The sequence below is a fragment of the Crocodylus siamensis genome, chromosome 1 (genome assembly GCF_052110815.1).
Source record: "Crocodylus siamensis isolate JL-2025a chromosome 1, ASM5211081v1, whole genome shotgun sequence".
In the NCBI taxonomy this organism is placed as follows: Eukaryota; Metazoa; Chordata; order Crocodylia; family Crocodylidae; genus Crocodylus; species Crocodylus siamensis.
The window spans coordinates 282,457,721-282,470,521 of NC_143395.1; the positions used below are offsets into that span (position 1 = coordinate 282,457,721).

Below are 12,801 nucleotides of genomic sequence, written 5' to 3' on the forward strand. Positions count from 1 at the left end.
CTGCACTTTCTTTTGCTTCCTATGTATTTAAAGAATGACTTTTTGTTATCCTTAACTTTTTCTGCCAGCCTAAGCTCCATTTCTCCTTTGGCTCCCCTCATTTACGAGCGCTCGTGGTGCTCGAGCCAGGTGCCAGATGACTGGAAGATAGATAACGTGGTCCCCATCTTCAAAAAAGGGAAGAGAGAGGACCCGGGCAACTATAGGCCCGTCAGTCTTACCTCTATCCTTGGGAAACTCTTTGAGAAGATCCTCAAGGAGCACATCTGTGATGGGCCGGCTTCAGGGATGATGCTCAAGGGCAGCCAGCATGGTTTCATTAGGGGCAGGTCATGTCAGACCAACCTGACTGCCTTTTATGATCAGGTCACAAAGGCAATGGATGCAGGTGTTGCCATGGACATAGTCTTTCTAGACTTCAGGAAGGCCTTTGACACCGTCTCCTACCCTGTCCTCATTAAAAAACTAGGCGACTATGGCATTGATGCCTACACAGTCAGATGGATTGCAGATTGGCTCAAGGGTCATACTCAGAGGGTGGTGGTGGATGGGTCATTTTTGACCTGGAGGGATGTGGGCAGTGGGGTCCCCCAGGGCTTGGTCCTTGGGCCTGCACTGTTCAATTTCTTCATCAGTGATTTGGACGACGGGGTGAAATGCAACCTGTTTAAATTCGCTGATAACACCAAAATTTGGGGTGAGGTGAGCACGCGAGTAGGGAGGGAAAGATTGCAGCAAGATCTGGATAGGTTACAGGGGTGGGCTGACAAAAACAGGATGCTTTTCAATACTGACAAGTACAGGGTGCTGCACTTAGGCAGTAGAAACCAGCAGTACACTTATAGAATGGGAAACTCCCTTCTAGAGAGCATGGAGGCAGAAAGGGATCTGACTCCAAGATGAACATGGGCCGACAATGCACGGTTGGCAGGGCTAACCAGACCTTGTTGTGCATCCACAGGTGCATCTCAAGTAGAGCCAGGAAGGTGATCCTCCCCCTCTATGCAACGCTGGTCAGGCCACAGCTGGAGTACTGCATCCAGTTCTGTGCATCCCATTTCAGGAGAGATGTGGACAACACTGAAAGGGTCCAGAGGAGGGCCACCCACATGATCTGGGGACAACAGGGCAGACCCTACATTGAAAGACTGCGGGACCTAAACCTGTTCAGCCTTCACAAGAGAAGGCTGAGGGGGGACCTGGTGACTGTCTATAAACTCACTAGTGGGGACCAGAAGGGTTTAGGGGAGATACTGTTTCCCCTAGCACCCCCGGCATGACAAGGAACAATGGACACAAATTATTGGAGAGTAGGTTTAGATTAGACATTCGCAAGAACTACTTCACACTTAGGGTGGCTAGGAGCTGGAAACAACTTCCTAGGGAAGTGGTGCTGGTTCCTACCCTGGGGATCTTTAAGAAGAGGCTTGATGCCTACCTGGCTGGACTCATTTGAGTCCAGTTTTTTCTCCCGCCCAGGCAAGGGGTCAGACTTGAAGATCTACAAGGTCCCTTCTGACCCTACTTCTATGATTCTATGATTGCTTCCTTGCAAGCTCAAGCCAAGCAGGTATATTCCTCCTTGGTGGCTGCCCCCTGCTTCCACAGCCTGTAGGCCTCTTTTCCCCTCCAGGCTCTCTTGGATTTCCCTGCTCAACCAAGAGGGTTTCTTTGCTTTTTTGCCCACCTTTATGTGTACTGGAATGATCCCTTTCTGTGCTTGCAGGATCAATCCCTTGAGAAATTCCTGCCCCTCCTGAACCCCCATCTCTCCAATGCTTTGCCTGTTAGTCCTTCCCTAAGTAATCTCCTGAACTTAAAGTTTCATAGTTTCATAGTTTCTAGGGTCGGAAGGGACCTGAGCAGATCATCTAGTCCGACTAGTCCGACTTATTGAAGCAGATCATCTAGTCCGACTAGTCCGACTTATTGAAGTGGGCCTTCCTGAAGTCAAGCACTTCAGCCCTACTAGTTTTCTTCCCCACCTTTCGCCAGATAGTGAACTCTATCAATTGGTGGTCACTATGTCCTAGGTTACCTTGTACCTGTAGATCCCTCACCAAATCATCCCCTGTGGCCAGCACCAAGTCTAGTAAGGCATTTCCCCTAGTGAGAAATGTGGCAGATTCCATTGCAAAAAAGTATTTTATTTTTATTCTTGACAAAAACAAAACACCTTTTTTCCTCCTCCATGTTGAAATCTAACATACCAAAAAACAAAGCAGGTAAAAAATTTGACAGATTCACTTGCTATCAAAAATGCAGTTTCATAGAACTCGTGGACTACAAATAGATGTCTCATCTAATGCAGGTCTGATTGTCCCAGGGTTTGACCCAAATTAAAACAGGAATGGTTCAATCATTTACACACCTGCCTTCCAAACTGCATAGCTACTACTACACAACACATAAGCACAGAACCTGGCCAGCCTGTCACACAGAAAAATGTAGTAAACTTGCAAAAGTATGCAGCCATGTCCTGGAAAAAAAGTATCAGGAATTTTATCTCCACAGACTTCAGAGGGACTTGAAGCAGAACTGTGAAAGTGGACTTGTACATCTGTAGGATCCAAGGACAAAATGGTTTCTCCCAGAACAAAATGTGATGTCTGTTTGCAGTCTTGGTGTTTCAAAGCAACATCTCAATTTTAAAGCAATATAATGGAGGAAAAGTAAAACTGAATATGAACGTTTAGTTTTGTTTCAATAATACTGAAAAAATTAAGTAGAAACAAGATGTTTCAATTTATTTCGTTTAGATTTCCATGTTTTATGATATCTTAATAAGTCAAATCAAATTAATAAAAATGATAAAGTTGTAATGAATCTCTGTGATATAATCAAAATGAAACAATGTCAAAAATTGAATTTGTTTCCTGGAAAATGTCAAAATTTCATCTTCTAATTCCAATTCAGAAAGAAAAATAGAAAATGTTGGAATTTCCTATAGAATAAGAAGGTCCAAAAATGCCTCATCTAAAAATAAGTTTTTTGGAAATCTGAAAATCCAGAAGCTAACATTTAAATTGGATTCAGAGATAGCATAGGGGTCAATTAATTTGAATGAGTATGTAAAAAAAAGGGCATATTGGACAATTCTCCAGATATTATAACAATAATATTCCAGCCCTGAAATTTATGGTGCAAGATAGAAACAAAAACTATCATATTTACCTGAATCCAAGATGACCCTGCATTTAAGATGACCCCAAATAATTTGATTCTATACATGAAGATTTATAAATGTGTTATAATTTTCCATGTAAAATTTTCCATGTATAGGGGGCAAAAAGATGGTACCAGGTAACGTGGGGCCCCTGCAAGACATGCTAGGAAATTTGGTTGTCACATTAGATGACAAAGCTAATTTATTTAATGACTTCTTTGCCTCCATTTTCCTGAACAGGGACCAGATCAGCCCCCCCACTGGGCCCCCCTCAGGCCCCAAGGGAGGCACACCTAGGCCAAGGGTAAGGGAGGATCAGGGAACTTCTGGAGGGCCTGGATGTATTCAAATCAACTGGTCCAGATGATCTCCACCCCAGAGTGCTGAGGGAATTAGCTGAGGTCATTGTGGGACCCCTGGCATGGCTTTATGAGCACTCGTGATGCTCTGGTATGGTGCCAGAGGACTGGAAGAGGGCCAATGTGGTTCCCATCTTCAAAAAAGGGAGGAAGGAGGACCCGGGAAACTAGAAGCCAGTTAGTCTTACCTCTATCCTGGGTAAGCTTTTTGAGAGAATTATCCTGGCGCATGTCCACGAGGGGCCAGTGGGGGAGATTATGCTTAGGGGTAACCAACACAGGTTCATTAGAGGCAGGTCCTGTCAAACCAACTTGGTGACCTTCTATGACCAGGTCACCAAATCCTTAGATGCAGGGGTAGCAGTGGACGTAGTCTTTCTGGACTTCTGGAAGGCCTTCGACACTGTCTCTCACCCTGTTCTCATTAAAAAACTAGGGGACTGTGGTGTTGACACCTATACAGTCAAATGGGTCACCAACTGGCTGGAGGGCCGCACCCAGAGAGTGGTGGTGGATGGGTCATTTTTGACCTGGAGGAGTGTGTGCAGTGGGGTTCTGCAGAGCTCAGTCCTCAGGCCCGCACTGTTCAACATCTTCAACAGTGACTTGGACAAGGGAGTAAAAAGCACCCTGTTCAAATCTGCTGATGACACTAAGATGTAGGGGGATGTGGGCATGCTAGAAGGAAGGAATATGCTACGATCGGACCTAGACAGGTTACTGGAGTGAGCAGATGAGAATAGGATGGGATTCAACACTGACAAGTGCAAAGTGATGCACCTGGGGAGGAAGAACCAGCACCATACCTACAGGCTGGGGAACTCCCTTCTCATCAGTGCAGAGGCAGAAAAGGATCTTGTATTCATCATTGATGCCAAGACGAACATGGGCTGGTAGTGTGGGGATGCAGTCAGGAAGGCCAACCGCACCTTGTCATGCATCCACAGATGCATCTCAAGCAGGTCCAAGGAGGTGATCCTCCCCCTCTATGCGGCACTGGTCAGACCACAGCTGGAGTACTGTGTCCAGTTCTGGGCACCACACTTCAAGAGGGATGTGGGCAACATCGAGAGGGTCCAGAGGAGGGCCACTCGCATGATTGGGGGCAGCAGGGCAGGCCCTACAAGGAGAGGCTACGGGACCTGAATCTGTTCAGCCTGCACAAGAGAAGGCTGAGGGAGGATCTAGTGGCATGTTACAAACTGGTCGGGGGAGGGAATCGGCAGGTACTGGCCTCTCTAGAAATAACGGTCACAAGCTGGCAGAGGGTAGATTTAGGCTAGACATCAGGAGGCTCTACTTCACTGTCAGGGAGGCTAGGATCTGGAACCAACTTCCAAGTGAAGTGGTGCCAGCTCCTACCCTGGGGGTCTTTAAGACAAGGCTAGACAATCACCTTGCCGGGGTCGTTTGACCCCAGTACTCTTTCCTGCCATGGCAGGGCATCGGACTTGATGATCTGCTCAGGTCCCTTCCAACCCTACTAACTATGAAACTATGAATTTAATTATTACAGAATCATCTTAAATTCATCCTCACCTGTGCAGCAGTAGAGGAGGCACTAAGGAGATAGGAGAAGGGGAGGGAAAGCAATAGGGTCCAGGTGGTAGCAGGGCAGGTGGTGTGGAGGTGATGGAACACAGAAAGTGGGGGGCAGGCAGATTGCCCCTTGTCATCTGTCCCCCCCAGCACTTACCTCTCATTGTGCCTGTCCTCTATTGCAGCCTCTGCCCTCTTCCTGCCCCCCTCCTACCCCTTGGAGCCAGAGCTGCAGTAGCCTGCCCCCCCCACTACCTTATACTTGATTCCAAGATGATGGGCATACCATATTAAAAGGGGGGAAATAATATAATCTTGGAATGGGGTCATAAATAGAACCATACGCTAGCTAAACATAAAAAATAATTTTCCAGTTAATTCATCAGGAAGATAATATTGAATCCCATAATCTGTTTCTGTTCTTGAAGAACCATCAAGTAAACAATACGTTTCCCTCAATTTATGCAGGCTCTGTATATGCAAATTTGTTCTTATGCAATGACCCTTTTTATAATCAAAATTCGTTACATGAAAGTTAAATTCACTCTTATGTGATAGGCATAGGAACCCTGCCCAGGGCAGGTAAGTCTGTGGGGGGAGGGTAAGGGCCCTGGGGCTGGGGCCCCACTCATCCCAGCCCCTGCTGCAACTGCTCAGGAAGTAGCCAACACCAGCAGTCCATAGCTGCTGGGCTACACTGTGCCCCGAACCTCCCAGGCCTCCACTTGTCCCCACTCACCGCAGCTCCTGGCAGCAGACCCAAGGGTATGGGGCACAGTGCAGCCCAGTGGTTGCAGGCAGCTGGCATCGGCTGCTCCCGGGGCTGCTGCAGGAGGGGCTGGGGTGAGTGGGGACAAGCCTACATTGTAAACTGGGTTCCCTTTAAGTGAATTCGATTTATGTACCACATAAATTGAGGGAAACCTATACAGGTTTTACTCTGTTTTAATCATTTATTACTGCTGGAATGAGCTACAGAAGACATTTAGCTCTGAACAGAAAGTTCTGATCACACATCACACTTTGGTGTGCAGAGGTGAAAGGAGACTGTAGTACCCAAACTATTCTGTTACCTCTGTACTCATGTGAGTACTGAATTCAATTGTAGTTCACTCTCCAAGTATTAAAACTCTGGGAACATGTGCATATGTATATGACATCAGGATTAGTAAATTTAATTTATGCCTCAACCCTGTCATACAACTGTTAGGGCACTAGAAAGCTTGAGGGCTTCATCATCAAAGGACAGGCCTAATTAAAATTGATTTACTATTCCCAGGTAGACTTCATTCAAGTTCTGGAACACCACACCGCATCATATCATGAGGGTGGAAGCAGACTAGAGCACTGGAACATCTGTGGACATGTTTACACTTGAAAATTAGTGACTTGACATGATATGGCAAGTACTCAGACTTCCCTGAGAAAAATTAAATGGATTATGTTTAATCAAAAAATATGTAAAACTAAGTCTACACACATCAATATAAAGTATTTTAAAGTATTTAAAATATTTTAAATACTTACACACAAAATATATATTTTCTGTAATTCTAATATATCTGTAATTCCTCTGCCTTGTCATTTTAACTCAAGGCATTTAATTCAGGTGTGCTTAGTGGGTAATTATAGTTACTACCTTAAGTAACTATAAACATTCCTTGAGAAACATCTATCTGTATTTTGTGTTTCCTTCATTTTCCGTTTATTATTCATTTATTGTACTCAATTCATGGAAATGCACTGGAGTATCTAAGTTATGGTTAATGATCTGAGGGCTGAATCCTTTTTTCTTTTACACTGTATTTCATCTGATTGTTTAACTTGGGATTTAGCTTAGTTACATGAAGATACGGTTTTTTCCCCTGATAGAATAATCATATTTAATACTACAAAAGCAGTTCTAGAAATGACCAATGTATAACTGAAATGGGAGGAATAATTTTAAAAAGAAAGAAAAATCTGCTTATTCACCTGGACACCAACTGAATGTGCTGCTTCAATTATTATTTTGACCAACCACAAGAAAACTCAAATATCTGAAAATATTAAAAAATGATTGTTTTTACATTTCCAGCTATGTTTACAGAACTGCAACGATAACAAAGGTATTAAATATAGTTGACAGGGGTGGGGAAGTTTTAGATTCCATTGTAAAAGGATTCCTCTTTTAGAGTTAAGGAGAGCACACCATACTGCCACATGGATACCCTCCCAATATGCTTTACTCTCCTCTAAATGCTTCCTTTCCTTAATTTATAATTCCTGCTCTTCTTTGACAGAATCATAGAAAATTAGGGTTGGAAGAAACCTCAGGAGGTCATCTAATCCAACCCCCTGCTCAAAGCAGGACCATCTGCAATGTAGAATGTGGAATAATCTAATGTACCATCACCAATACCATCTGTGCTATCAATTCAGTGCTATCTCTGTCAGACAAATTCAGTGGATGAATTAACAGCTCAGGTGCTAAGAAAAACTTTAGGAACCTCCCACCTCCAAGTCTGGATTACAGTGAAAGTTAGGCAGGAGTTAGGAGGTCCAGAGGTGTTTGGTCTGGATCGGAGCAAACATGCAGCCCATGGAACCATTCCCTCCAGCCCACTAGTAGCCTTGCAAGCTACTGGAAGTTGGAAAGCAGTGGTAGTAGGGGATAGCCTGACACAGAATTTGGGGTCCCTGGATCCTGATGGACAGAGCCATTGCTGTGCAAATACAGCACTTGTTCACAGCACTACTGCCTGACCCCTTCCACCACTCTGTGGACCCACAGAATATGGACTCAAAGTGCCACCCATGGGCCTCTGCAGCTGCCACTGGCCCCGCAGATCTGGCCCAGGAGGACTCCGCACAATCCAGATCTCACTGGGACCCCGAGTGAGTTTGACATCCCTGGTCTTGATAGTTTTCTGCTTTTGTTCAGGAACAAAGTCTAAGCCAACATGGAGATGCTAACTGAAATTAGATGCCTAACCAGTTCTGCAGTTGCTGAAGTGGGGTCTTCCAGGATCACTTTTCACATGTGCTTGATGTCCACCCCAGTCTCAGCTAAGCACCTACACAAGAACTCTTTGAAGCTGTTCAAGTGTAATCAAGTCATCCCTTAATTTTCTCTTCATTAAAGCACACAGGTTATGTTTTTACAGTCATTTACAATAAGATGTACTTTGCAACCCTTTAAGCATTCCTGTAGCTTTTCTCTGAACCCTGTTCAATTTATTTACACCTTTCTTAAACAATGAACACCAAAATTGGATGCAGCATTCCAGCAACAATTGCATTAGTGCCACAGACAGAGGCAATATATCCTTTTTACCCCAGCATGAGCTCATCCAGTTCACATACCAACAGTTGCATTATCCCTTTGGGACACGGCTGATTTCCAGAATGATTCCCAAGGCTTTTTCAAAATCATTGTTTCCCATCCTATAAAGATTACACTTATTCTTAGCTCCTATATGTTTGACATCATATGTGGCCACAGTAAAAGCCTTATTTTGTTTCCTTGTGCCCACTTTACCAAGTAATCTTGGTTGTTCTGTATCAGAGTGGGCAAATCTAGGATGGGGGCATGGAACAGACCAGACCTCCCTTCAGCTGTCCAGTGCATGTGCAGTGAGCTCCCTGAGCTTACTGGTCCATCCATGCAGCTCCTGACTGAAGCCACTTTTCTGGCACCTTAGGAGATGAAGGCCACTACCACACATGCAGCCCTTTTACCCTGGTACCAAATACACCCTTTCTAAGGTCTTACTTTCAGACACCACTGAGGTGTATGTGTATAAACGCATGTGTATAAAAATTATAACTGAACACTTAGTACCAGGGGTTGTTTTAATTTGTTTTTAATATCGTGTGGAAATAAACAGCTGAACATTTTTTTTAAAATGAGGGATGTGCATGGGAAAATTTCATTCCCAAGGGATTTTATTTAAGAGAGGCAGAAAGAACTGGAAAGGGGATGCACATGCTGCTGCATTTCAATTGTAACTAGAGCAGCTGCCACCCTAATAATCCAATCAGAAAGTCTGATCTTCCTTTTTCTGCTAGATATATAAACTTATCAATGATTCCGCGTTGAGGGTCTAAAATACCTAAGTCATCTTTTGTGTTGGTAAACATTCAAATTAAAAAGGAGGATGGCAAAGTCTCAGAAATAAGAACAAATATTGATCAGTCACCCTGCCAGGCTGATGTTGTGGCAAATGTCTATTTCATTGCAGAAATGTCCATGTTGACATTTTGTCCGCGTGCGGGTTCTTTCATTTGTTTATTTTGCACATACTTTGGAGATTTTTTTTTTTGCTTCATGCCTATAAAAGAGCAATAGAAGATTGAACTAAAGCCCATTTCAAGACTTCCAGTAAGTAAGTGTGACCAAAGCATAAAACACATACTAAAGGAGCAGCTTCATCTTGAACTTTGGGAGTAGCTGTGTTCCCAGTCCCCTTCCCCCAACACAGGAAACAGACCTAGAAACAAAAATAAGACTGGAATGCTCCTGTGCAAGCTAATGTTGTTGGCTGCTTAAACATCCACTTCTCCTGTGCCAAAAAAAATGAAACCCAGGAGAATTTAACATTTCAGAGAGTATTGGGGATACTGCTTAAAACATAGACTCCTCTACCAGAGACAGAGTTTCTTCCATTTTGTAAACAAGCAGGAAAAATACTATCATGTGCATGTCAAGGCAAGTTTCATTTATGCTCAGTGCTTGTTATTCACAAACATACAACCCTGTATTATATTTTTCCTTATAACACTGTGCACTGCATGTTATGGCAAAAAAATCATCCTCAATCAGAAAGAAATGAAATAACGATAATAGCCGATTCCACTAAGATTTTCAGAACTTCTCTCTTAAAATCTGATTTTTAAAAGCATCACACATTAGCGTAATGGTTGACAAAAAAGTTCTCTTTATTAAGCAATGATATAATAATTATATGCTTGTGGGGATTGTGAACAACATCTTGCCAAAGGAATGTGTGGCCACATACACTGCTCACAGTATTCTCAGCTACAAATTATAGCTATGTTTTCACTTGCCATATTAGGAACTTGGCCCTTATTCACATACATTTCATTTTCTGGAAAAGGGTGGAGAATGGGAGGGGAAGGAAAGGGAATGTTATAGCAGCCTAAAGAACCTTTTCTACTTTTGGTGAGGACAAAATCATATGAATGGTTTGTTCTACTTAGGTTTGCCAAGAAATCAACTCATGTTTTCAACACTTATTAAATACCTTATAGACTAATGGAAACTTTACATACTGCATTTTCCCTTTCTAAAACTGAAATGTCAACACAGATGAGATCAAGATTGTGATACAGAGAGAAAGGAAAGTGTTATCTTTTTCAGAATCCACAGCTTTACATGCATGATGTGGGGATGGGATGGAAGTCAGTATGAGGTAAAGGGAACAGGAAAAATAACCTTACTTATTTTGGAAGAGTGCCTGAGTCCTTCCTCTGAGCCCAGCACCTCCAATCATGCCTCTCAACTATGCTTACCATTCTATAAAAATAGTTTCAATCCCCCCGCATTTTGTAAGTGTCCTCCCTATAGAGATATGGGCATGAAAATACAGATGGAAAAGTGATAGAGATGAGACTGTAACACACAAGGTAATATTTCCCACATGACTTAAGCCTACTTAGTACAGTTAGTATGTTTCTTCACATCATTTACCCTCAACCTTTGTGGTTCCTATTTTTGTTTCTTTATTTTTAACTTCTACCTAGACAGTTCAGGCCTATGTCCTCAGGACATGTTAATAGTTCTTCAGAAAAAGCATAGAGGAGGAGGGGAAAAAAGGAAAAGCACAAAAAATAAAGCTACAAAGTCTGAACCATTCAATTTGTGGATATGGATGACACTCCATCCAATCTGGCTAGGGACAGAAGTTACACATAAACCAATTTAAGTGATCAGAACTAATTTAAACCTGTACCAAAACACAAGCTCAGTGTACATAAACCAGTTTCAAAATGGCTGAAACTGGTTTAAGATAAACCAGGTTGAATGTAGTATCAGACTTAACTAATTTGGGTCAAACTGGTTTATGCATCCCAGACCCCTCCCTGGTTTAAGTTAAACTAGAGTCACCCAGCATCCCAGCATGCTTTTCAGTTCTGGGCTCGGCTGTGCTGTCTGCTCCAGACAGCAGAGCTGGCCCTGCTCTCTAGCTACAGCAGGGGCAGTGTGTGGCCAGATGCCAGTCTGGGTCAAACCAGTTTATGAAACTTCTGTCCTAGACCTCTTCCTGGTTCAAGTTAAATCACAGACCCCCAGCATCCCAGCACGCTCTGCAACCCTAGGCTGGGCTGTGCTGCAGCAGTGAGTGCTGGCTGACAAGGGAGGGAGGGGGTGGCATGCTTGGCTGGGGATGCAGCCCAGTCTGCAAAGGGGGGACTGCACCCCAGGCAAACCCTGGCTGGGGTCTAGGTCCAGGGAAGGGGGTTAAACACCTCTTCCCCCACTCAAACTTACTGCTGGCTGCAACTGTGGACTACAAATCGCAGAGGCACCTGGAAGGAAAAAGAGGAAGTCATAAGCCACTCTGCAGAATCCTGATGCTGTGATTTTGGACTGCAAATCTCAGAGACCTTGGGGGGCACCAGGAAGAAGAAGTGAGCACACAGCCAGAGTGCTGTGCTCTAGCACCCAGTTTCTGGTCTGACCAACTGCAGGCATGTGACTGCATTTCCTGAATCAAAGGTAAATGTCTGTTCACTTCTATTTCAATTTTATTTCTGCAGCTTAAACTAACCTGAAAAGACTGAATCAATTCAGCCTTGGGCTTTTTGGCTGTCTGTACTTAGCCTCTGTAGGGTAGAGGCTTCCCTTGAAAGGATTCTGCTTTTCTACCATCCCTAGCAAGAGAGACATGCCTATCGTGGGAGTTGTGTTTGAGAAAGGATTCAAAGTACAATAATTACTTTTCCCGTTTTCAGGCAGTCACATTCCTAAATACGGATGACTAAATATGAGAGCACAATGTGAAGACAGTTTTGAAACAGACACTGGTTACACCCTGGATGTGCCAATGCAATGAATACCAAAGCAGGCTACCTTAAGGCTGGATATCCTTTTTTCTCTTAAGCTTTCTTCTGCTTCAATCCAATTCTAACCTTTGCCTCAAGAATAGATGTGTTATGTCATTTTCTGTTTTCACTGAAATCTTTGCCACTTGTCATAAAGCTTGGGAAGTATCTTATATGATGTATACATACTTATTATGCACTGCTTGGCATTCTGCAAATATACAGGGAATATTGTTTTCATTGATAAATTATATGCTGCCATATTTACCCAAATCCAAGATTCTCCCAATGCCTCATAATCAGATTCTATACATGGAAAATTTATACATTTGTTACAATTTTCCATGTACATAATCTAATTATTGGAGGATCATCTTAAAGTAGTCCTCCCAATTGCTGCAGTGGGGAAAGCAGTGACAGACAATGGGGAGGCAATAGGGGGCACGTGATGTGGAGGCAGTAGGGGGCAGGTGGTGAGCCAGGCAATGGCAAGTTAACCAAGTTTCATCCTGCCATCCTGTCCCCCAACTATTTGCCCCCTGCTGCTACTGCCTTAGACCCCCTGCCCTCCTCCTTCTGCAGCCTCTACCCCTGCCGCCATGCTTCTTCCAGGCTCCAACCTGGGGCACAGAGCACATGTTTTCTCCAGCACCAGCCTGGCAGGTGGGGCTGGAGCTGCCATGCCACTAC

General features: G+C 43.7%; 1 protein-coding gene and 1 long non-coding RNA gene across 4 annotated transcripts in view; one reads left to right on the plus strand and one right to left on the minus strand.

Moving 5' to 3' along the window:
* The window catches only part of LOC149874562 (uncharacterized), a 76,154-nt gene extending 69,198 nt beyond the window's left edge, over positions 1–6,956 (plus strand). Inside the window, exon 3 of the long non-coding RNA XR_016444351.1 lies at positions 6,344–6,956. This is a non-coding gene — a long non-coding RNA (uncharacterized LOC149874562). The remainder of the gene's footprint in view (positions 1–6,343) is intronic.
* The window catches only part of TBL1X (transducin beta like 1 X-linked), a 317,070-nt gene that overhangs the window by 277,432 nt on the left and 26,837 nt on the right, over positions 1–12,801 (minus strand). The window lies entirely within an intron of this gene.